General features: G+C 33.2%; 1 protein-coding gene and 1 long non-coding RNA gene across 15 annotated transcripts in view; one reads left to right on the top strand and one right to left on the bottom strand.

Moving 5' to 3' along the window:
• LOC108002344 (hemicentin-2) overlaps positions 1–27,881 on the top strand; it is a 349,141-nt gene that overhangs the window by 192,216 nt on the left and 129,044 nt on the right. The window lies entirely within an intron of this gene.
• LOC108002347 (uncharacterized) overlaps positions 102–27,881 on the bottom strand; it is a 65,964-nt gene continuing 38,184 nt past the window's right edge. The window contains exons 4-5 of one of the 3 annotated variants that reach the window (XR_009831863.1): positions 9,657–27,851; positions 102–9,557 (exon numbers count right to left, since the gene is read on the bottom strand). This is a non-coding gene — a long non-coding RNA (uncharacterized LOC108002347). Of the gene's footprint in view, positions 27,852–27,881 lie in introns of all 3 variants that reach the window. The other 2 variants (XR_009831862.1, XR_003698725.2) reach the window with 2 other exon arrangements.

Genomic DNA, 27,881 nt, shown 5'->3' with positions numbered 1-27,881 from the left:
CACTTTCTCTAATTCTTTTTCTTTATACTTAATAAAATTAATATTTTAAATTTTAAGATCGACAACATTTTAATTATTACATATTGATATTTTTGACGTAATTAATCGATATATAATATGAATTTATTGAACAAGAATTTAATATATATTGCATATATATTAGCACATTAATTATTTAGTTAACGGACACATTTGTTTAATCATAGCATAACTATGATTAATCGCAATAAATTAATTTACAATCTGTATAATAAAATTAAAATTATCATTTTTATATATTCTAAAGATTACGTTGATCTATGAAATTTGACTTACTTTTTCTCGTTACACAAAATTCAATCTCATAAATAATTTTCTTCCACAATTTCTCATCGTTCAATTAGAAATCGAAACTCGAATGTATGCAATTTAAAATTATTCTATTATTACAAATTATATTAAACACATTTTACATTATTATACACGATATTGCTATACTTACATTTACATATAATTTCGATATAAATAAGAAAGAAACTGTTGGAATCGTTAAAGAATTTTATTCTTCGTTTCACGCGTCTTTCATAAATTCCACTCTCTCACAATTTCCGGTCATCGTAACATTCTTGTACGCAATGTTGAATACTTTCGAAAGAATAATTTCGAAATAAAGCCACGTACACTCGGATGTCGTTTGTAATAATAAATAAGGAGATTATTTAATTTCGTCGAACTGAAAGAAAACAAACAGTCGTGACAAAGTGTGTGTACATATATATTCTGGATGTGTTACATCCAAGAAATCTTTCAAATTATATGGGATTTGACAAATTTAATAATTTGAAAAACAAGATATTATTTTTATTCTCTTCACTTAATTCTTCAAAAATAAAATATTACGTTCACTTTATCTTATTAAAATGTAATTTTGTAAGAAGGAAAGAGTGTAGCCAGTTATTTGGTTGTCACAAAAGAGGATACTGTCTCAAAAAAAGTTTGGAAAGCTCCAAATCATACATAAAAAAAGATTCCATTTATTATTAAGTTTTTGTGGATAATGTCGACGATTCCATTTTCGTTCTGAACGAATGCTCCACTCGCTCGCATAATTTTCTCCAAATTTACCGATATACGAGATTTATGAAAAGCTTAACTCGACAAGCCTGCGAACTTCACGAAGTTCGTAATTAACATTATGAAGCACCGAGTCACATGTCCCCAAGTTGTTCCAAGTAACCCTAAATTATCTTCAAGCACTTTGGTGATCATAATACTCGTGAGTAATTGCTCGAAGAAATTCTCACGTTCGACTAATGGCGATTCTTGTGACGATTTGTGATACGAAAGCTTTTATGCGTTACTTTAAGCTTCTACGCCATTTTTCTTTAAAATGGAGACACTGCAGACTCTCAAATATGACGGAAAGTAGTCGTAGAACTTCGTTTCTATAAAATTATTGAAATATATAAATATATTTTTGCATTCAATTTTAAGTACACTTGTTTTGAATTGTTTCTTTTAATTTAATTTAAAAATGAAAGAAATGCTTATTGATTTAATTAGATAGATCTGGATCCATCACCGATTTCATTTATACTTGGTGACCTAAATTTTATAATTCAGGATCCTATCTCAAACAAAAAGATTTAAAAGGTTTAGCGGCAATGTGATTTTCTAAAAATTCGAACGAACTGAACCGTGAATGAATAAGGTGAGAAAGCGCCGAGCAGAGAACCTTTCATTCGTTTCTTTTTTCAATGTAACTAATCTTCTTTGGCAAAAATGAAGAGTAATAAAAAGGCTTCATGGATACTGGGACTAATTTCGTTAGAAAGATCGTGTGAAAATAAAAAAACTGCAAGGAATAATTAGTCGAATAGATTATGTTTTATACGAAACTTTGCAAATATGAACATTAATATTAATTATTAATAATTTTTACAATTATTAATTTAGATCGTTGATACGAGTAATTAGAAACCGAAGAGCTACAATGAATTTTCTCTTTAATCATTAATTTAAAATATAAAAATTTTAATTTTGCTATATCAAAATCTCTTATAATTTAACGTAGAAGGATTAATTTTTAATTCGTATAACGAAACGATGTAAGAGGTTTGATTAAGACTGTTAATTCTAAAAATGTCATTAATAATACGAATCTAATTTTTCATCTGATTCAACAACGATATGATATCCTCTTCATCTTTTGTCATCTACACCGTGTCATCATTTTATGCCCCTTTTTATACGACGAAAACGTAGATTCGATTTTATACATTCATGAATACTGAACTAGAGAGCATTAACTAGTGACGTAACTTGTTTAAATATTACTTTTATATCGTTGGAATTGGATTTAAAAGGAAATTGAAATTTGCAATATATTTTCATATTATAACGCATCAAGAATCGTGGATGTTCGATTAAAAAAAAAAAATTGAACAATTAGATCATTTTAATAATGAAATAATTTTCACATAAATGGAAGACGTAGAATATAAGAATAATTACCCTTTTCTTTCCCGTTGTGAAAACAGTGGAGAAACGATCAGAGAATTTTTATTTCGAAACAATCGAAAGAATTTTTTTCAACGTGACGAATGAATTTCCACGCGATGGATAAAAGAGGAAAACGTATAATAACAATGCATAATTTGCGATCGAGGAAGGATTTCCGAGTCGTCGATAGTAATGGAAATTTTCATTTTTAAACACTCAAAAAGTCGATACTGCTCCAGCTTTTAATCCTTTTTGAAGCGGAATATTCGTTCTATGGCTTCCCCCGACCATTTTTGCATTAGCGAAGAATTATGAGAACGCCTCTTTGAATCTTTAATGGAACTATTTGCGGATGCTTAGAAAAGGTTTATTGTCGTTCAACAATAAAAACTTTAGTGTTTGATGGAAAAACTTTAGCGGGTGAAAGAACAAGTGGCGACTCGAATTGTGTGATTCTTTCCTTTCGTTTGTAAAATCATAAAATCGAACATTATTTTTACTTGATATCGTGTATTTACTGGTTTATTAGGAAAAATAAGTTTTACGTACAGTTTATACGAATTTGATATTTGGACGGATTTGGAATTAGAATTCGAGTTAAGAGATAGAAAATCTATTCGAAGGAATTTAAAGATATCTCGTCGTGGATATTTTGAAAAAATAATATCTGAAACAGAAACACTCGCTCTTATTCTTATTCCAGAATCTCCTTTCCATAATGAAATTCTACAATTTTTTTCAATTCCAAATTCGTAATTTTTATAATGCGCGTATCTCGTTAAAATTCCTCCCGCCAAAAAAAAAATACTCGAACAAATATTTACCTTAAAATCCCTCCAAAACTCGCATCTCTAAAATTTCAACCCTCTACCAATTACTTACACCTCGGGTACCCGATTCCAAACAGAATATTCCACAACGCAAGACGAACACTAATAGAAACGGGGGGGGAAAAAGAAAAAGAAAAAAAGGAAAAAGAGAAATCAAAGAGGAATTCCCAAGTCGTAAAACTCACGAAACGCAAAGCTTGCTAAAAAAAAAAAAGAAAATCTTTGAACGAACGACAATAGAACGACGAACAGCGAATCGACGATTTCTAGGCGGCCAGATATTTTTAGGCGTTCATCGAACAGCCGAAGCTCGCGAGTGGCTTATTTCGAGCGACGTATTCGCGTCGATGGCGTTCCTCGCCTCCCTTTTTGCCAACCGTCACGCTCAAACGTGCTCTCCGACTGCTTCCGGCTCATTAAACCAACCCCGTGATAACGCGTTCCCCGTTATTCGAGTTTACTTACCGTTCAACGTGTAACGAAACGCAATGGGAGCTTTATCATCCATTTTTGCGAAACTTGATCCGTTTAAAATCCATACTATATATTTCACACGCATCGATATCGATTTATCCTGGCAATCTTGGTCAGGAAGAACGAAATTAAATGAGGAATCTCCTCGTTTCAAATAGTTCTAGTGGCTCGATATACAAGAAAGGAGGAAAACAATGCGATATCCACTTAACAGTGATAGATTGGGTGGAAATGAAAGGGATTAAAAGGATGAAAATATTGGAGACAGGGAGAGGAAAGGAGACGATATCTTCAATTTCTCCCTCGCCGAATTTCCACGGGGAAAGAATATCATATCATCCCCATTGTTTTATGTTTTATTTTCGCATATGAAAAATTCGTGGAAAATGAAAATTCTCTATGGATGAATACTAACAGTATGAGGAATTTTGTAGAATGCTGTGGTTTGGGGTTGAAATAATTCAAATAGCTTTTTCATCGATTCGCATGCTTGCCATGTACTTAATATGAACGATCTTTTTTTGCTCGGTATATAGCATTGTGATCGAAATGAATTATAGAGAAAAGTAATTCAAAATCTCTGTAAACGAATTTGTAAAAATCGCGGAGAACTCGAAGAGGAAATAAGTTTCCATTTATCATTATTTACAGTTACAAATGATATATCGTACGAATGATATTTCCAAATTGCAATCAACAACGTTGATTCGATAACACGATCCCGTCCCCTCGTTATCGTAAACTTCGTATCGACAGCGCGAAAATTTAAACAAAATAATAATAATTAAATTCAAAATCAATTTTTATAATCAGAGACGTCACGCGAATCGGCTGGAAATCAGATAACGATCGGGTAATAACGCGTATGCCGGCCACGTTTCCCTCCCTCGAATATTTCGTAAACCAATAAAGGGTGATCGTACAAATCGTGGCCGATTCGCGAGTTGCAATTCGTGCGCCTTTATTTATCGCGATTGCCGCGTAAACGCCGAGTCAAACGAGAACGGCATTGTTGCCCGCCACTTTTCGCTTTTCGTCGCTGATCGAGGCACAAAGCGCGTTATATGTGTCGTTTGTTCGATATTTTTATCCTCGACAACGATGGAATACCGTTTCTGCGCTATTAATCTTTTCTTTGACAAATTAAATTAATTTTTTTCATAATCGTTTTAACGCCTTAATATTCCTTCTATAGCTATTTCTTTTCGATCGTTTTGAAACGATTTTCCGCTTTCAGTTTATCGAGTTATATTATTAAAGCGGAACATTTTGTACATTGTACGATATCATTGTAATTTTGGAATGGAAATTGGAATAAAAGAGGAAAGATGAATGCAGGCTTGTCGGGAAGAACAGTTAGAGGAAGGATAAATTTTTCATATGTAATATGGATTTCGGATAAAAGATTTTGACGATCGATAATTTGCAATCAATCGTGAACAACGAATTATTCGTTTTAATTAACGATCGTAAATAGTTGTCCATCCGATGTTGGAATTTAATTAACCGGATAATTATATAGGTAATGTTATATAGGTGACGTTGAAGATAATGATTCCGTTTATGATTCATTATTCCTGTTTAGAATCCCAACGTGATTTACACGACGGCCAATTATTTCGTTTAAACGTAACATTTTAATGATGCGGGGGGCAATAATTGTAATACGATTATACGTGAAACAACAACGAGTAGGTATGAATTACAAATCGATCAATGATTCCGATTATTCTTGATATTACCACCTATTTAACCCCCTTTGCATGATGATTTGCCAACCGATGATATTAACAAGTCACAAATTATATAGATTATGGCAAGATTCGATTATACGAAATCTGAAATATTTCGTGCAATTTTTTTTTCTTTTTCCTTTAATATCCTGATATGTATAAGTATACAGAACGAATCGAAAAAGCCTTTTTATAAAAAAAAAAAAAAAAAGAAAGAAAGAACTAACTTCATTTTCTAATTTCATCTTGAACTGATCACGAGGTTATAATCCAGTTTGGTTCTAGTTATCTTATATTAGTCGCGACCCGATATCGGATTTCGTTAAATTTTTAATGAATTCTGACACGATAGAGAACACCTTGAATGAATATTTATTTATCACTGATCCCAATGTGCTAAATTTATCGTAAATTTTTTTACAAGCACTTAGATATCATTAGAAACAAATATGTTGAAATAATCATTATATCGTATATGACAATGAATCGTTAATGGAATTGTACAATTGCAATTCGTTTTACTTTATTACATACATTTCTAGATCTCTTTGTTCAAATTATTCAAAGTAGCTAGATTTCTATAAATTCCAAATTATCTTCCATATATTTCCATCAAAATTTCGACATGGAATATTTTCATTTCTAAAATAACCGAAGATTCTTTCGTTTATCTCCGTTTCAACGCCTTAAACAAAATTCGCTAATAAATAAATCACGCGAGCATCGAACACTTCCACCCTTTCTTAGCGATCGTCGAAATCATTTACTTTGTTCAAATCTAACACCTTCGTCAACGTTTCAAAATTTATCGAAAGTTGATATCAACGAGGCTGGCTACCAGCAAGATATATATCGCTCAATATCGAACACTTCCTCCTCGCATTACCTCCGAAATGTTAATCGAAGCAAGCCGTGCGACGCGTTACAACGAAGCCTGTCATTTTTGCTCGTTAAAAGGATCTCCTTTCCGAATTAAGGTGGAAAATTAAGTTTCACATGGCCGGTTAATTTCGAAATTCGAGAACGGGCGGAGGGTATTTTTCACGCGCAACCCCCTCCCCTCCCGATGGATTTATTCCGTCGGATCGAAAACCGTTTTCAGCGGAGGGTGTAATCTCTGAAACGAGAATCTGTCAGAATTAGATCGTGGATTTCGATCGTGAAAATTCTGTGCGGGTGAATTACGTGGAAACGTGGCTCTAACGAACGACGATTGCTTGGAGAACGTGTCGCATTTGTGGTTTATTCAATTTTCCGCAATTATCGGCTCGATTAATGAGGAAAACTCGAGCAACGAGCCATTGAATTTTGATTAATAATAAAATCGGGAGAATTGATTGGTTTTGCATGTTTTTTTCTCCCCCTTATCTCTCTTCGAAAATATATTTAGTTTTTGAAATAATTTTAATTTTTCTTAAAGTAAGAATGGAATTTTTCATTTTCGTACAAAATCTTTTATACGTTTCCTTTTAATTTTAATATTAATTTTAATATTAGTTTTGCGTTTTATATCATTTCATCGTAACTTTTCTATAAATGTGGAATTTATATATATTTTGCGATTAATCTTTTCATTAGGAAAGGAAGAATTTCACTAGAAATTTCTGATGTTTCAATCCTTCGAGACCATTAGAGACACAAGAGGAAGTTTTTAAATAAAAGTTTTATACTTTCCGCGGGATAACCACGGCTGCATATGTAGATAAAAAAAAAAAAAGTAATAAAAACTTGGGAAAATGCTAGTTTCCTGATTCATAAATCCAATAAATTTTATAATACAAAATACAAGTTAATACGTTTTAAATAACGCGATTAAAAATTAAAATGTCCAAATTTAAATTAAAAAAAAGAAAGAGAAGGAGAACGAAATTTTAATATAAATTTAATTTCGAAAAATTAGGAATTGTAATTTAAATTGAATTTAAATTCAACAATTTAAAAAGATTTAAATTTCAGTTAAATTTAGGTTCAAAAGAATAAAGATTAAAATTTAAATTCGATTAAATTAAAAGATATAAATATTCAAAATCCTAACATCAAAAAAAAAGAATCTAAAAACTTTATAATTAAACCAACAACTATAACGATTCTCTCGCGTTTTCCTTTGCAAGCACATAATTAATTCTAAAAACTCGATGATTCCATATTTTTCACTCCCTGGAAAAAGAAGAATTCTCGAATCTGGATCCACATTTCCAATCTGAAAAAAAAAAGAAAAAAAGTAGAAAAGAGAAGATAAGTGAATTTCACAATCGTGATGCAATTGTCCTCGACGAGGAAGTAGCTCGTTTCTTTTCTTCTTCGGTTCCATTTTCAAAAAGATCATTTTCGAACATTCGATATCGAGAACAATACCGTGCATATATCGCCCACTTTTATTTTACACAATGGCTCGGTTGACAAACCATAAGCTTTTTTCAACGATGCTTTTGCGACGATCGGTTTGCACTGCACTGCATATTTGCGTCATATGATTTCTGTTTGGTAATAAAAAGAAAAAAAAAATAGGTCATTATTTCAAAAAAAATTGTTTTTCATAAGGAAAAAATTTCATTGGATGAAAATATTATGATATTTAATATTTAATTTATATTTTTTAATATTATAATTCGATATCTCTGATCTCATAAAGATAATTAAATATTGTATAATTTGTGCCGCTTATAGAAGAATCTGTTCGAATAAATTTTCTTAATATTTGATTTGAAGTTTAATTGCTTCGATATCATATTTAAGACTGTCTTAATTCTTAAATTAATTCGACCACGATCCTATGATCCTATTTTCGAATCAATTTTTCAAAATAATAATAATATAACAGGGATTAATCTTATTTAAAATTAATTGTGATGAAATATTTGTATGAAGCTTTGTTAAAAAAGATATATATAATCTTGTCCATATCTATGTCAAAAATTTTCTTGTAACAATTATGTTTTATTATCCTGAATATAAAATCCTCGGTCTATTTTTATCTGAAAATTTTCATTTGTTCATAACTTAATAAACAAATTTCAACCGATATTTTTGCCTTTTTCTTCTGTTTTTTTTTTGATGCGTAGAATCGATCCTGCAACAGAATACATTTCACGAATTAATATCATGTAAAATAAAATTTGTAAATATTTTGTAAATACAGTTCAAATATTGTACCGTTGTGAAATAAATAAAGTTTCGAGAAATGACAATATTGAAAAGTAGAATTGTAACGATTATTAAAATTAAAAATTAATTCTTAAGTCTGATAAATGAGACAGTTAACGTAGATGTAACGAATTCTCGTTTTAATATGTTGAAAAATATTGAAACAGGTAATCGAGATGTAATCGTGAATGATTTATCGATCGACGAACCGATGATAGTTCTGAGTGAATTGTTAATGTTCTCTCGAGCTGTTTGAAACGCATTTCTCGCGAAACTTCTCTCTGGTTCTCTGTTCCACGATGATGTACTATTCGATAAACGATGATAACCGGTCTTAGATAGGAGCAATTTCTCAAGCATCCACGTAAAAATGATACTTATCGAGGTGTCCATTTGATAGAGATTGGGATTTCTTTCCATTCGATTCTCCAATCCTCCATTTCTCCTTCATTCGCCATTTCTTCTTTTAAGATTTTTCAATTGTTCGAAGATTTTACGAAGATAGAAATATTTTAAAGGATGAAATTGTTGATTTTCTTTCGCATTGGAAATATAAATTGTTTAAAAAAGTATCGAATGAAAAAGAATTTATCAATTTTAGGGTTGAGGTTAAAAACAATCAATGATATTGAAATGATTTATCCCCTCGAATAATGTAATTTTGATTTCAATATCAAGAAAAATGAAAGTTCTGTTTTATTATTGAATATAAAGACAATTTTATCCACTCGTTCATTCTTTTCACTATCAGATCGGAAAAGTAAGAATTAAAATTTCGAGATATTGATTAAAAATTCGTCAAAATCAAAATTAATACGATTAAAAATTAAACAACTGTCTAAAAATATTATCATTCAAAAATACTTTTTAATTACATCCATATAAAAATATGAATCTGCAAATTTATAATAAAATACAATGCAATTGTTAATGTTCCATTATAAAAGACGAATCGATATTTTGACAATAATGTGACACTTGACTGACAACTTACTTTATTCGTAATTCCTCATGTTCAATATTTAATAGCGATTCCATTTAAAACCCGCATACCTTTCCAATAATTTCCCGTTAATTTGCATCAAAATTATAAGGGGAAGGAGATCTAGAAAATATTTTCTTCTCGGCGATAAAATACGGAATGAAGTCACGGGGGTGGAAATGAAAGTATCGTTTAAATGCAGAAACGATATCGCGGATTTTCTTTTCTAGTTTTCTTCCTCAACGTGGAGAAAAGGTGGAAAATATAAGCATGAAATGTTTCACATTATTCACGTCCATCAGTCTTTTTTAATAGCTCATCATTTTCGAGATAACGTGGAATTCGTTGTTCCTTTCTCTTATTTTTCCATAATTTATACTTACTTACGAAGATTCAATCATTTGCAATCGGTCTTAAACTCCATGTTAAAACCACCTGAAATTTTTTTTAATATAATCAACCAAATCGATTAATAATTCAACTTCTTGTTGCAAAATTACTTTATAATTCACGAAATTAATTTCGTATCATGAATCGTGTTATTACACTTAAACGATGGAAGAACAGTAAAAAGGATATGGAATATTATTTTCTATTTGGATGTATCAGCTTTTTTTACAAATAATAAAATTGTCACTTCGCGTTTGAAAATTTAACTCTTGCTATTTCTTCCTTGATTTAACAGTCGAAGATAACAAAAGAATTAAATGAAAAATCAGTAGAAATAGCGCGAATCCTTCTTTCCCGCCTGAAAAAGAAATAAGTTAAAAATTGATACTTAAATAAATTTTCAAGTATTATTATTAATTTCTGATCATTTAATAACGCGTAACAAACAATTCTCCACAAATTAAAATATAAATACTTCCCCAAAAATTTTCTACAAATTTCTATTTATTACTCGCATTTCCTCCAAACCCGTTCGATTATTCCAAATTTAATCGTCGAATATTTGCTAATGCTCGCTCCCGTACACCCAAACATCGCATGAATATTCATCACTTACGTTCCATACGTTATATCACTGACACGGATCGAATTTATCCCCGATGGATCGAAATCGTTTTCGAGATAAAACAAGGGAATCGTGAAATATCTTTGCGCCCCGCGAGAGGGTGAATTCTTGGACGGGAGGCTGGCTATAAATTCCTCTCCCGATCGAAGGCTTGATTTTAAGTGGCCTGAAATGGGACGAATCCTCGACCTCTGGAGGTGGTATTCGAGCATACAGGGATAGGGGTTGAATAGAAAACGGTGAAATTAATTGTACGAGTGTTGTGGTTGCTGGAAATCTCGTACGTACATATCTATAAATTCTTCCACGCTCGTCCGTCTCTCATTTTTCTCGAAAAATCCTTTTTCCTTCCCTTCGACTCCTCTCTTCTTTTCCTTGGTTCCGATCTGTACAATCACGATCCATCCGTCGATCCATCACCCTTATCGATCCACCCTTCCACGTAAATCCACTCCCTTTTTTCGACTGGAAACCGCATCTTTTTTTTTTTTTGACAATTATCGCTGCTCTCTGTACATATGCATTTATTCCTGTTTTTTTTTGTAATTCGCTTGTCGGATTTTCGTGATATTCGGGACACGATAATGAGTAGAAATCGAGAAAAAAATTGTCGACATGTTTAATTACTCGAAAGTCATTTGAAGATAATTTGAAGACGAAGATGAAAAGTCAGAAGAAGAGAATAAAGAGATATTAATTTTTTTATTAATTTATCGTGATCTTTATCGAATAAGATTTCCTTTTCATTTCAAAATTGTTTGTTGTGAAAAATCGTCCACGAAAAAATTCAACGATTCGTAAAAGCAAAACCCTGCAAAGTTAAGTTAAAAGAAAATTTGCGTAATTAAATTGCATAGAACACATTATATTATTTCACTTGCTGCATATTAATCTCAAGAGATTTACATCCCTCACATTTATATAAATTCCCGGCGTATTTATTCACAATATACACAGTTCATCGCATGTGGATATTATGTTATTATAGTATTATAAAATTCTTTCCCCTTCCTGCAATATATAAACTTTCCTCGTATTTTGATTTCGCTTTAAATAACATCAAAGTTCTCGAATTATCTATAAACGTAAAGTTATTCTCACAAAAATTTAAAAACGAAACTTCTATATTCGAGTTAAATTCGCTCGAATTGTACGCGTTAAATTAAAATTAAATCAATATACGATTTTGCTTATTGACGATTAATTAACTGACACTTCGAAATATTTCTTCTTCTCGAGATAAATTTATTAAATTCACCGAGGAAAAGAAAGATGTATAATAAATATTTTAATAAACTGGATCGAGTAATAACAGAGGATTTTCGTTTTATCAAAATATTGACAGGGGGGAAAAAATAGTAGAGCAGATTCGATGTTTAATAATGCCGTTTCACTGGCTTAGACGGTTATAATTAAGCAGACAATAGGGGTAATTGCATGCTCGTCAATATTGGAGAACACGTAGCAACAGGATGTCAGGAAAATTGCACGGGCTGCCTCTTGGACAAAGGTAATCACAAAGGAAATAGGCCGATTGATATCAGAAATTGCATCGATCTTCTATAATCCAGCTAATACGAAATCAATATATACAATAGGATTGTTTCCGGCAAATATCACGCATAACGAATCGTGTTTGCTTTCTTAAAATCAAGATTGAAATATCCTCTCGTTTCGTCGTGAATTTCTCTTTACAATTTTTGTGTAATCTTTTATATCGAATTTAAATAAAGTATACAATCGAATGTAATTGTATAACGTGATATAATTATGAATAATGAACGTGCAACTGATATAATTATTTTTCTGGAAACAGTGTACAATCGCTGTACAATCTTGAAAGATTCAAATAAATGACTCGCTAATCGCGTAACACTAACGCTGCACACTTAAAAATTATATTAAAACTAAATTAATAATACGATCAAACAATTCTAATCGCTAAAAGTTGCAATCTTCCGGTATTCAATTAACTTATTTTTACAACGTTAACGATTAAAACAAAGATAAACTGTATCAAAAATGATAAACTATAAAAACAATTCTTCCTGTTTCGTATTATCTCATATTATTTAACCCACTTTTTTGTGTTAAAATCCACGATATTGCAAAGCTGATAAAGCAAAATATCTTCGACAATACCAGCTTCCTGCACAATAGCTTGCACATACATAAAAATGATTCGAAACGCGCCCCTCTTTTTCGTTCTATATTTCAATTTCGTTAATTTTCCTCCGTGTATACGTGTACGTGTGATCCATTTACCTTTGAGCACGTGGTTCATTTCAAGAGGCGAGCTTATTTTTTGGATTTTCTTGCTTTCTCGCATCGATACAGGTGACTCGGGCAGGATGAGAGCAGCGCGAGGAAGCTTTTGTGCCCGGCTTTATCTGGAAATGGATTTCACTAGGAGAAAGGGGGAGGGGAGGATCGTATCTAGGAGGACGTGTATTGCGTATTTTCACCGTGTAATCTCCGAATCGAAAACAGTTTTTATCTGTGGTTAAAAGCGCCGCCGTTATTAATTCGCGACGGCTCGTTTGAACCGCGCAATATTCCCGATTTTTCGCGGGGGTGGTTCGTTGTTTCGATCGTGTGGAGAGCGTAATGTGGCTTTTTTTCATATTTAATGTGCGTTCAAAAGTAAATCCTTGGAGCCGGATCTGCATCTGTTTTTTTTTCTTCAGTTTATTCACAATGTTTGCACAGATTAGGGTAGCTGAAACGGTATAAATATAAATATTAAATATTAAATATCGTAGAATTGTTTCTATTAAAAATTAAGTTAGTTTCGGAAGATTGGCACAAAATTGAAAACTTGCTTACAATATTATTTTAAACATCTATTGACAATATAATATAATACAAAGATACTCACTTTACTTTATTAATTCTATCACAAATAAGGACAAAATGATCAAAAATTAAGAAATATTTATATATATTCTTTTAACTACCTCGGATGATACTCCTGGTCGTCAAATATTTCCACGAGGAAAATATTAATGAACGTGTACGTGGGACGACAGCCCCAATCGACGAGATCGAAACGTCAAGCATGGGCTGACAAATGCGGCCAGCCACGAACCGCCATTTCGATTCCATGACGCGTTGAAAAGCAGAAGTAACCGAAATCCTCCGAGTCTGTGGACGTGTCGGGGGTCGATGATAATGGGTCGAGTGATCCGAATTGCGGCAGGAAATTGGATAAGCCGGTATCGCGATCGAAGGATCTTTAGATCCAAGGGCGGTGTGGAAACGGACGGGGGTTCCTCGAACATGGGATGGATCTTGATAAAACTCGCGCAGGATTTGGGATTTAGGATTAATCGATTGGAATTTCGATCGGGGAGGGGGGGGAGAGAGAGAGAATGGAGTTGAATTTTAAGGGGGCATAATTTTAAAACTTTGAATTCGGCGCTTGGGATAATGGGGGAGTTTAAAATTTAGATTAAAATGTTATTCCTCCTTGCATTTGGAGTGTTCTTGAAGGGAATATTTAAAATTATATGTAAATTTCTTTCGTTACATTGTATATTAGAAAACGTGAAAAGGTTGAAATACGGAATTGTAAGGGGGAAAATTTTGTAATTTGAAATTTCAGTGTTTTTCAGTCGTGTTAAATAGTTGAAATGTAAATGTTACTTTTTTTTCTTTTCACATTCGAAAAATTCTTTTCCACTTCAGAATTACTCTTTTGGAAAAAAAATTGTTATAATTACGACCTGTTGTGCCTGTTCACCGAAATATAACAAGAAATACAGGATTTGAATTTCAAATTTTTTAACTTTCTGTTTATAAAAATAATAGCTTGAGAATTTCTTTGAGATTCCTAAAAAATTATATATATACAAACATGAATTATTGTATTCAGAAAGTATCTTTACAATTGTAATAATTTTAAATAACGGTTAATTACCTACAATTAATAAATAATTTATTACGATGCGTTAATTTTCCATTTATGGAAATTAAGAACAAAGGACGTATCTTTCAAACAAACATAAATATCTCTATTAACTGTATTTCGTCCGCTCAATATACTCGATTAATTCGCTGTACAGTGCTCGCTCGATGTTAGAAATTTGTCAAACGGATTGACTCTCGAAACAATATATTCCATGCTGTAGCGCGAAACTGTTGTCGAAGTATACTTTATGATATAACCATGATATAACTCGAGCTTTGCACTTCTCGTTTGAATTGTAACACTAGAAAGTTATTGTTCGTTACATAGCCGTATCTAGATTACCAATGCTCGAGCAACAACAGTAGAGAGGATTGTGTTGCAAAATGTACTAGATAAAGGGCTTGGAGTGAACGGTTTATCGATTCAATTTATCGCTGGAATCATTTTCAGCAAAAAAAAAAAAAAAAGAAAAAAATTATTTTAATAATCCGATACACTCAGTTTTGAATTACATTCAATAAATAATTTATAAATAAAATTACGAATTAAAAATTGAAAATTGGATATTTCGTATTAAATGTATTATTGTCTCGTGTTATGTTTAATATCTATATGAGTTGAGAATTTATACAGGATAAAATAATCGTCAAGAAGACATTGGAGAGATAATAACAACTTGACGAGAATGCTTGACTCCATAAACTTGGGAGGAAAGCAAAAACTGCTCGTTACGACGTGTACTTTACTCTTCTCCTCCGCAACAAAAACGATCTATCTTTCGATAGAAAACTTCTTGAGACGAAAAATCTGTAAGAATCATTACTAACATTGCAACGTTTGAAATAATCTTATTATATTTTATCGTTGTTTATTAGATATTCTTAATAATCGGTTGTTATCGACTGAAATCATTCAATTATCACTTAAAAATAAAAAAGATTTATTATAAATGTTAAAGAAATAATCTTCTGTAATAATAACACGAATAGTATGTACAAATTATTAAATACTTGTTGGAATTTGGATTACAAGATTATTAAAAATATAATATTTGAAAATATTTAAGGATGAAAATTAGAGATATTTTCCAAATAATCTACTATTCAATAAATGACTCTAAGAACAGTTGTATGTAAAGAAATCGTGAGAGCTACATTCAAAAATTGATTAAATTTCACAACAGAAAATTATTATAAACATAAATAAAAATAAATAAAACTAAAAATTAAGAAAAATATGTACGATCTACTGTGTGAAATTTTCTTGTATTATTTCGAATTTCACTTTCTCATTTTCATCAGTATAAATCGTTTATTCGGGTTAATAATTTTTTAACGATTATTATTTTTTAAAAAATGGATAAACATTAAGATTCATTCATATCAATCTCGTAATCGGCACGTGATCATTAATCACAGCCGCCTTAAACAGATCGGCAAACACTGGAACGTTCAAAGCGGCAATATTTATTGTTCCATCGATGCGATTGTTCATTTGAACCGCTGTTTCAGAAGATTACATAACAATGGATGAACGGAGACGCAATGAAAGACGAACTTGCTCGAGAACGATTACCTTGCTACGTTGCTTTGGGTTAACCGAATTGTTTGACATCGTGCGGATCATCCGATGCACACTGCATGACAGAGAATTGCCGGTGGTAAACCTACGAGAGGTTGGAAATGGCCTAGGCGATCTGAATTTCGTAAATGAAGGGGTTAATGGTAAATGAGACGATCAATTGCGAGAATTTTAGAGGAAGAATAGCTTAAATTTCTAAAAATTATGTAATACTACAGTATTATATGTGTTTATTATAGTAAATGGTAATTCTTCGAAATAAAATAATAATAATTCTTGAAAATAAAATAACATGAGTAACAACTTATTTTATATAAAAAAAAAAAGCTATTCTTTTCTAGAAAAAAAGATAGTTTTAGGATTTCTTTTCGCCGAATCCAAAAAATTAATTAACATAATTATTAAAGCATGGAATAATTTTTAAATCAGAATCTTCAATATATCATTAACAAGATCGTTATAGCAACATGTTTCCAGAATTAAATGTATCTGATCACGTAATTTACCTTAAAACTCGATCGAATCGTATTAAAATTAGAGAAACTTTAAACCGTTGTAACTCCGAAGATAATGACTCTTTATCGACGGATGAAAGATCGTTAGAAGCGCGGATCCTTGCCCTTTAAAACTCTCTTTGATTTATCCCGATACGACTTCCGGTTCCCGAGATATCGTCGTGTAAAGCGAAGGGTAATTTTTGATCGTTTACCATCTCCGTCCTTCTCGCTTACTCGGATCTCTCGCTCGCACCTCGACTCACTGACCTATCCCAAACTCCAGACGAGTGGCAGACGCGATTCCTGGAAGCGCGTACTACTTCCACGAAAAAATGTAGGTCACTGGGTCGCGCGCCATTCATAATTTTTTAAACATTGCGGAAACTTTGAATCCTTATATCTCGGCAACCGATCGAGATATCGAGATAATTCAAAAAGCGAATTCAATGGCATAGCTTTCTCCATCTCTCACGTGCGTTTTGATGGAAAAGCTTGAAGTTTTATTTTCGATCCCGCAATGGTGATTGCAATGGTCTATCTTGTTGTGATATAAAAAAAATATAAAAACTTAAATTTATTTAATTTGACGCTTTTATATTTGTATAGTAAGTTTAATCGCTAATAACTAATATAAAATGAAATTTCTTTATTCTTCATATTTATTTTATTTTGAATTGGGAAATCGTTAAATTTTCAGTCACGTTGAATGTATTATATGTCTAGTTTAGTATCATTTTATAAATGTTGATCACATTGAAATTATAGAAGATAATAGATAATATGGATTTTATGGCAAATAATATACGAGGGATTAACAGGATAATATTATAATGTTATATTAATTAAATTAATGAAGCAATAGAAAAGCTATTAATTATGAGATTAGAAATTTTAAACTTAACAACACGATGCTTATAATATATATATATATGTAATATTATTTATAAATAATTTTTAAAACATTATTTATTTATAATTATTATATAATACTTACAATATTATGTTTTTCATAATATCGATGAATTTATAGTTCATTATCATTTCACAATTATAGATATACATATATTGAACAAGCAATAGCAAGATTGAATTAATGGAAAACAGATCGACCAATCTGTGGATTTCATACTAAATATATTTGTTAATTATGTATTTGCTTAATAATATATATAAATGGCATTAATAAAACGATAGAAAAACAATTCAATATAATTTAATTAGACGAAAAATTTAATCAATTATATTTTAATCGTTATTATTATTTTATAGATTTATTCGATTAACAAAGACAATATAATCTGTTTGAATCATTGATTCGAATCAATATCAATAATAGGATAATTTTGATATAAAATTTAGAGACAATAATCCAGATAATAATTAATTATACTTAGCCATTGGATTGGCAAACAAAACTTTTGAATCTGCACATTGTTTTTCATCGTTATATTCTATAGATTTCTACGTTATTATTTGAACAATTTATATCATGAACTACAACCTCTATGCAAATGATAAATCTTATGCAATCGAAAAGACTTGGATTCTTTTCCAATCTAAATCATTACGTTTAATTTTAAAGAAAAATCCGTGGATTACCTTATTCTTCAATTCCACTTCTATCCTAAAAAAAGAAATATTGTAGAATCGAAATATAATTCTGTTAAACCGTTATTATAGAAAATGATCACGTAACTTTCTCCATTTTTTTTTTCAATACACGTGAACCAAAGATCGCTAATTAAAACCGATTCCTCCGCGCAAAAGAAAAGATCCAGCCACGAGAGAAATTGAATGAACGCATAATGAAATCAAACAAAGGAGAACAGAAACACGGAGGAACTCCGCAGTCAATATAATTTCTTTTAAACTGGAAGTCGGACGAAAGGAAGTTTTCCTTTTAAGATGGCTCAGTTCTCAAGATGCGCATGTATAAACTCACAAGACCAGAACTCGAACTTTCCGAATTGCAAATGCGAATACGCGTACGTGTTCTTGTCAATTCTCCGCCCAAGTTCTCCCCAGCTGCCGTAGACTCGCTAATTTTTGACTACCGTCTCACACAGTGAAATTTGTTTCGAGAGTTTTGTGGTTAAATTAGACGACGAATATATTTGCAGCGCGCCAGTGCGTTCAATGCTTGGAGAATACTTCTTATCCGAGTATTTGTTTCGTGGCTTCTTCTAGCTTGTTAAACTACGATTAAAATACAAGTTCAAGGGATTGAATTTTGATCAAATTTCGATCGAAAATAAAGATATTGCAGCTCCAACGATTTTTTTTTTGATATCGATATAAAAGATTCTCGATTATTATTTAGTTATCAATAGAGATTACAGTGTGTCACGAGCGCGATGTATAGTTCTCTGTGATTTCTCGCCGTTGTAATTACGAAGTTTGAGAAGGACGAGGGAATCCTTACTCGCGGAATACTTGTTTCCGTGTCTCTGAAAATGTAACGCTTTTGTATTGTATTACCTTCCTTTTTGAATGGAGATCTCAGGCAACAAAGGGAAATCTGACGTTTCGTAGAAAGCGTAGGAAGATATGAAATATCCTGCTGTTATGAAAGAACATATCTCAGAATTTCAACGTCCTCTCTTGCGTTCAGAATTCGAAGGGTTGATAGTGTTGTTTATCGAAACAAGTAGCGAAAGTAATAATTGAAAATCATTCGATATGATCTTCTTATTAAACGACTTGTCAATTCACAAACTTTTTCTTGGATATACAAATTGTCCATTTGATCAGAAGATTAAGATATTCTTATACATCAATGTTCCATTTTTGCTCCAAATTACTATACCGTTCCGTGTTGAATACAAATCGTAGGTAATGATTCAATCTTTTACTTTAGCCGTAACGTTCTGAACCACTATTCACTGGAACGAATTGCAAAGTAAAGGGTTAAAACTGAATACCCTATTATTACATCACATGATTTTGAAATGTATTCAAAGAATTATACGACGGTATAATTACCCACGTATCATTAAGATTTCTCGCCACAATCCATCAATATTATTTCAAACGTATGATTTTATAATAGCAGCATATAAATACACGTAATCCAACTAGATCTGGATTTTCAATTAAGAATAAAATTTAATAAAGTAAACTGGACCCCCTTCGTTTTTGCCTGGCCAACTTTTTCGATCAAATTCCTCTCGCTCTCCTTATTCTTATTCCATCACGTGTGTGAAAGGGAGAAAGGAACGATGAATGTGCGCGCCTTCTTTTTCCATTGACGGCCCGTAAACATCGGCTTTATTCGTAACAGGACGCGAGTAAATATTGACGCGCGAGGCGAGGGGATGATTCCTCGGCTCAAACCGGTTAAAACAGACAATTTCCCCTCTCATCGTGCCCCGCTCGTTTGTTTATCGATCACGCTTTTAAACAACGCTGCTTCGCGCATCGAGCCACACGTTAGGATTCGTATTTCCTTCCTTTTCTTTTTCCAACTTGGGTTTCGTTTCGTTTCGAATCGGGTAGATTCGTTTCTACGAATTTGTTTTGTATCGGGGAGGATTTTTTTTTTTATTGGCAAGGTTTCAGGTTCCGTTTAACCGGTAAATAAAACGAAGGTTTAAAAGGTGGTATTGGGAATCGGGATGTTTGCTGGCTGGTATATATTATTTGTAAAATATTCGGATTCGTTGAAATAAATATAGTTGGCGTCGATATTATTCGATCGACACGTGAAATTGAACGATATTGGTTTTGTATTTTACGTATTCTCGTCCATATCTTACGCGAGTTAATTAAACTATTTCTCATTGAACGCGAATAAGAAATTGAATAGTATGAAATGGTGACGATGAAAAATAATTAAGAATTCAATTAATTCATCGCTATCTTAGATAGGACTTATTTCCATGATATTTTCAATTTCCAAAACTTCAACGTCGAATAATTTGTAGTTACATTTTCCCCGTGCTCGTTCTTCCTTTTTCTCCCCCCGAATCGAGGGAGAAATTCCTTTATTTATCGAAATTCTGGAAAAATATATCCGCCCCCTCTCTCCCCCTTTCTCCCCTCCTCGTCCGATCCTTTGAGAGGCGCGTGATCGTATATCTGCAACCCCCGGGCCAAAAGCAATACCGATGGGATTCATTTTCGTCCGCACAAAGCGACGGCCCGTAACGCGAACTGCAAAAGGAGGATTATAAAGTGACGAGAACACGCCATCCGCAATTATAAATACGTTTTCGTCATTTCCGGGGGATTAATCCCCCCGTGTCACCGACGATAATGATAATCATTCGTTCTCGCACGATTCTCGCGCGTCGCAAGTTTCCATTAAATTCTGGAGGACGGAATCGACGATTCGAAATGGACGTTGATAATATTGGATCCGATATGAAAATTCTGAGATTCGTGAATTTCTTTTTTTTTTTGTTTTCCTCGGCTGGTTGGAATTTTGGAGAAATTTTGGATTACGAATATCGGAAAATTTTGAGACGCGTAATGCTACGATGATGCACGAGTTGTGAAATATTGGAATTTATCTTTTTAAAGTTGTACGGAAACGAAAAATGTAGAACGTCAAATTTTGCCAAGAAGAAAAGAAAAAGAATTGTAATGCACTTCCCTCGAAAGATAGAAAATTCGTAAAGATATTCGAAACTTCCGTATCAATTTCGACATGTTGGGTGTTAAAAATTAATTAGGTTCGAGGATCGATCGATTATCGAGCTTCAGAAATTATATGGTACGTTACATTAACGTACAATTTCGGAAGATGGGCTTTATTTCAGCTTCAACTTTATTCTATTCCCCACTGTTCCAACCGAATTTATGACACGTCAGTTAAAAGTAAGTTGAAATTTCAGGTTCCACGAACCTCGCCGAGTAGAATTTTCTGAATACAAATGAGGAAAGAGCGCGGAGGAATTTTTCATCCCATGAAGTGAAAAGGTTCGTAATCTTCGAACATCGAAAAAAATATTAAAATCGAAATTTTTATTAATCTTGCCTTTCGTCTTTACGTCTTTCCTCTCCTCCGCTGCGTTAACAACCGTTGATTAAATTTCGTAGGATAGTTAGCTCGTATATCGGCCCATTATCGCTAAAAACCATTCGATGTCAGTCGGTGCCAATGGCACTTGTAATATGTCAACTTGGTAAACTGGCATTCACCATTAACGAGGAATCGCAGCACGCCGTTAATGAGGCCATTTTGGTATGATGTTTTGTTCAAGTACATTCGAACCAGATGGTTTGAACTGTCGTACTCGTCGAATTGTCTATTATTCGCTACCAAAGTTACATTACAAACAATTGTACATATAGACAGATCTTATCTTATATAGAAAATACTGTTATTAAAAATTGTTATATGTAAATATTGTTACATTGGAATGTGTTTTAATTTACATTGTAAATATTCTATCGTATCTTCTATGTAAAAATATACAATAAAGAATTTATTCATTATAAATATATATGCACGATCTTCATTCTGGTTAATTCTAACATCCCATTGCGGTAAATTTAAGACACTTTGAATAAGGAAGAAGTATAAAAATTTGCTTGATAATTTCGTCTTTTTTGAAACCAAATTTTATATATAACGGAGTTCCAAAGAATTTATCTAGAAAATAATAATTGCGTTGTACATCCGCTTCGCCAAATTTCGAAAATTTTCTGTTAAATAAATCAAAAATAACGCGATTTCGTGGGAAACGCGTGAAGCTGAATAAATTCTCACCGCGAAACGTGATTTTCTCGTGTTATTATTTAAAGGTTTCAATGTTCGTGCGTCGTTTAAAATTTCGCTGATGGCGATATTCGATGAAGTTTGTAAATTTCTCTTCGTTCGTTCAAATACACAAACGCAGGCCGCAGTTATTTGCATCTCTCGATTCCAAGTTACTTTTCAATTACAAATAAACAATTATTGACACGAGTGACATCGTGTAATTCGTTCGAGTCATCTTCATCTTTCTCATTTTTCATTTTTCTTCGCAAATAATCGTGAAAAGCGCACAGGGATGAAATATCTATTTATAATAATTAAACTTAAGTTATAAATATTGTTTATGTAATTATTACAAAACAAATATCGAAACTATGAACTATTGGTTTAATTATATATATATGTTGAATCGTAAGTATTTCCAGGTTGATTTAAAAACGATCTGAAATAAATATAATTCGTAATTTATTCATTAGAAACGGGTTTTTCTTACAAATTCTCAAATTATAATATTTTTTCCTCCCGATGTCGTATTTATTCCATCACAAATCAAACGCAACAATTTCTAACAAACAAATAATCGTCAATCAAATTCAAGTTTAAATAACTTGCATTCGATGTATAAAAAGAAAAAATGAAACAATTTACCCTCACACTCCGTTCCTCCCTTTAACCACCAACGCAATATTTCAACCCTCTCGGAGAATCCTACTCAAAGAATACACTTTCTTCTTCCCTTTTCCTCCGAGCCCGATATTCAACGACCTTTTAGAGCCTTTCCATCCCCTCCCCTCTCCATTTAAACCAATAAATTCGCGACTCTGGTGGTTCGAGGCGAATCGTTCGTGTTCCAAGAACCTCCTTCCCCAGTTTCTTATAGCCTTTCTATAGTCACCATCCACGGATGGACACGTTCCAAGAAGGTCTCTCCCCATCGAGGGACAGACAGCGTATCGAAGTTATCGTTGGAAGGAACCGCGTTTAGGGGGGATGGAAACGATCGAACAATGCCGGTACATGGACATGTTTCTCCGCGGAGAGAATGGAAGCAATAGGATGTGCGTTACATCCATTTCGCGAGCGAAATGGGAAACCTTCCACTCCCCCCTCGTCTTTTTCGCGAAATTTTCTTATCCGCGATGGAATTTGGAGGAAGAAACGAGTGCAATCATCGATCCCCACTCGACTGGCAAATTTGCAAACGCGGGTTTCCTGCTAATTAATTAATTTTATATTCTTTAAACGGTTAAAATTTCTACGATAGAAGTGACATGTAAACAAGTCGGATGCGGGAGATACGTGACACGAACGAAATTACGTCGCAAGATACGAAGTTTGCGTATCACGGAGGGGATCGAGTTATGTCGTAGTTTGTGCTTGGTTTATACTCGTGGCTGACGCGTGATCGAGTTTTACCACTGATACACGCGACCAGAAAAGAAGAAAAAAACGTTTGTCGTTTGCGATTGTGTCGTCTCGAATTTCGATCGATTGTTAATTACGTTTTAATTGAATTATAGGGAGGAAAGAGATTTATTCGGTCGGATCGATCGAAGGAAGAGGAGTGGAAGAAGCAAGGGAAAAAGTCGAAAAACTGGGGGACGAAACAATCGGCCGATGGAGGAGGAAATTGCATCGAATTCCTAGATAATAGCACTTTTTCTTTTTTCTGCTACCCCTCCTTTGTTCCCGTCCCTCCTTTTAGAGAAATAGTACCAGCGCAAATACAAGTTGGGGCTCAGTTAACTGTGCGAACCGTCTTTCTTCGCGATTTCATTCCGGCGCATTAATTGCATTTTTCGATGAGGGGGGAGGGTGAATGCATTTCTCGGCGAAAGAATAGCGCTCAATCGTTGGGAAAGCCTTTTCCTTTTCCCCGGCTAAAAGATTTTTTTATCCAATTAATTCACGCCCGAGCGAGCCCCGCGTGTACAACCTGATGAGCCTGCCTGCTGCTTCTTTGAATTTTCAGAACGTTCGAGTCGGATAAAATGTGATCAGTCGCTTTGTCCTCAAAAGGACACGAACGCGTCATTTCCTCCCCCCAACGGTTGTTAATCACATCGATTTCCTTTTCCTTCCCTTCTCCTTCTCCTTCCAAGAATTTTTCAGATTTCGAATTCGATTGATTTCTGCGGATATATACAAATTCTTGGATTTTTAATTCATATCGAATAATTCGTTGACAAAAATCAATACAAAGAGATGCAATGGGATAAAATAAGCACAGGTTCAAACAAATAGATAAGAGAATCACAGGTGAGTAAGAAAAAAGTGGAACGAGGGCAGCCGAATAGAAAATTACCTGGCCACGCAAGTAGAACAAAATGAAATCACGATCGATAAAGTGGAATAAGCCGATAGTTAGATTTATTCCCACACGAATTCTAATAGAAACAACGAAAGCAATCGTCCCATCTTTCTACGAGAAGAAAACAAAGTATTTGACAAATCCATCATCCTCGTATTCCCATCCGTACCATCGAAATTCTTTCGATACTTTCGAAAAAAAATACATACACACATATACTTTCCATTCCAGAAATGATAAGTGAAAAGTACGCGAGATTCAATTTCGAGATAGCGAAATAAGTATATCGAGGTTTCACATCGAACAATCGGAACCTCAAAAATCGAGCAGCGGGTAGATTCGAAAGTGAGCCGCATGAAAAACATTCGTTCACCGTGCAGTTTCGGTCAAATACGGGAGGTATGTATCGGAAACCACTTTATACCGTGCATAGGATTGCGGTGTTGGACGCGGATGGAACGAGGTTGGAGCCAATTAAGAACGTTCAATCGGCGGAAACAGAATCAAAATGAATCAGAATGTCCGGATCAAAAAATCGACGATGGAATATATCGTTGAAGGATCACGCAATCGACACGTATCTCCAAGTATCGTTAAATTTCACGTCGAAGAAGTGGATTAAATGAGCAATACTTGAAAAAGTATTTGAATTGTTTGCGTAGAATAGTCGAATATCTACAGTGTTCTTCTTCATTTCTCCTGTTTGCGAAATATCGGTTATTGGATTTTGTATATCCTTTTAACGGGGGAGTAAAATTCAATGGTGTGTTAGTCGCAAACTGTGTCTCTCTTCGATTTCTCAACCGTTGCGATTCAACAGGAATTTCGTCAGGGATTGTTAATACGGATCCTCGAATCAATCGAGGAGGATATTATATTACATTTTTATTATTACAAATTTAAATTCGATTTTGATATTGCTTTTTAATTTTCCTAGATTCGTAAATGTTTAACTTGGCTCTCTCTCAATTTGTTAATTTGTTTCGAGCTAACTCGGCGCTTGTTTCGTGAAATTCCTCTCTTCTCATCTAAATTTGATCAAACTGATCGCGTCCTTGTCCCGCGAGATCACAAGTCGAGAAAGAAACACTTTTTCTTTGATCGCTCGGCCGGCTTATTTAGTCTGGTAATTATAAGTTGTGCTTATTTTCCCGTGGAAAAATATATTTCAAAATTCTTTGAAAGAGGACGACGGATTTATAACTTTAATGCAGTTAGTTGGATTTCAAATGCGAGTTTCGGCCAGGTTTTTCGAGACTCTTTCGAGTTCACCTTAATTGGTAATCGAGATGTATACGAAGAGTATTTTTCTAAATTGTGTATTAATTTTGAATTTTGAGATTCTTTTGTACCTTGTCGGTACAAGAATCCTTTTCTCAAAAAAATATCCTCCTTTCGATTCACCAGATTGTCATTTAAAAAGTTATTAGATCATAAAAAAATCCCTTTCGACGAGCAGATTTTTCGCCTTTCTTTATCATTTCCTTTCGTCATCGAGAGCAGTTGAAATATATCACTTTGACCAAACAGAAATACATCGGGTATCAAATTATCAATCTCTTAATAATTCGTAGATCCTCATAATCGTACGTTTAACCCGAATTTATCCTCGTTATCATAATCGCCGCTTTCCAAGCTCCTCGAACGTTTAATATCCCGCGCTCTTTGCGTTCACGAATCGTTTAAGAGGATTTCTTCTTTTTCCCCTCGATTTTTATCTCCTCCTATCTATTCTTTCGCCCTTTCCCCCTCTCCTGCCTTTCCCGTGAAAACGGCGGAAGTGATTTAAATTGGATATCGCGTATCGAGCGATTTTCGCGACGATGAAACGGGCTCGTTCGGGCGAAAGACAGCGAACGTGGTATTTAAACCGCGACATCGACGAATTTGTTAGCCGACAGACTAGGTTTCCATATCGACACGCGCTATCCCTGTAGAATTTTTTAGAACGTAATAAAGAAAGTAACGAGTTTTGATAAATGTGTATAGTGCATTTTGTTGAAAAGAATATACATGAAAACGATCCTCTTGTGATGTTAAATTTCTTAGCGAATGAAAAGAATGGAAAAGATAATTGTATAATCTCGTGATCCAGTTATAGAGTCATGTATTTGACAATAAGATGGATCCTGATAAATAAGAATCTCTTAAATTTCTTAGCGAAAAGAATGGAAATAAAGAAAATTATATGGTCTTTCATAATCGAGTTGGCAAGAATTTCCTAATAAATAAGAATTAATTAAGAATATGTAAAATTATTATTAGTGGCATTTATATTCACTCTTTGCGAACGATACATCCGTACACCACGTTTTTTTCTATTTCAAACATCCGTTTCATGTCGCCTCATAATAGCGTTTATCTCGATTTACACGCGTGCCGACGTAAATATTTATGACGCATCGTTATTTATAAATTTTTTTAATGTTTGTATCGCGTGGGATTACTTTCCTTTGCAGCTTCATCGCTCGTTTCATTTTAAATAAATTTCACAATATTTGGAATGCAAAAATTGCGCATAGATTAAAAAAAAGATTGAACGATTAACCACGATTATATTCTATCAATTCAATAATAAATTTTAACGGATTAACGAGGATCGTTTCGATAGCATCTCGAGGAAGAACGAACGTTCTATCGCGGATAAAATCGGAAATGATATTCGTTATCCGCATTTCGTGCAAATTGTTATACTCGAAATTTACTCCAAGTCTCTGCACTTTGACATTTCTTTCGCTCCACTTTCTCTTTTGTTTCTCGAGATTTAGATAAAGTTACAAATACTTGAATTCCTTCGAAACTTGGAGCCAAACTCACGTCACGATGAATTCACCCCCCTTATCGCGCCCTTTCGTTTCTGCAGAAACAAATTATGGAGCATTTGCATCGCGTTTCTTTCGCCCCCTCCCCCTCCCCCGATGATTTCCAACTTGAAATTTACGTTCTCGTTTACGTAAAGATTGTTCTGAAAGTTTTTTCATTCTTTCGAAAGAAATTTGTAATAAGAGTTTCAGGATCTTTTGAAAAATTCTTTCGATGTCTCGAGTTTATTTATTTCAGTTATTGCGAATTGTAATTTTTTTTCTCTTCTTCTACAACTTGAAGAATCATTCTTCTTTGATGGAAGGATAAAAATAAAATTCCATTCCTTTTTTTGTTATATTAAAATATTAATTAAAGAAGTATTGCAATCTAAAAAGAAAAAAGAGGTCGTAAGAAGAA

The sequence above is a fragment of the Apis cerana genome, linkage group LG11, assembly GCF_029169275.1.
Source record: "Apis cerana isolate GH-2021 linkage group LG11, AcerK_1.0, whole genome shotgun sequence".
Classification (NCBI taxonomy): domain Eukaryota; kingdom Metazoa; phylum Arthropoda; class Insecta; order Hymenoptera; family Apidae; genus Apis; species Apis cerana.
The sequence above is the reverse complement of the archived record's forward strand: the minus strand, read 5'-3'. Positions and strand labels throughout refer to the sequence as shown.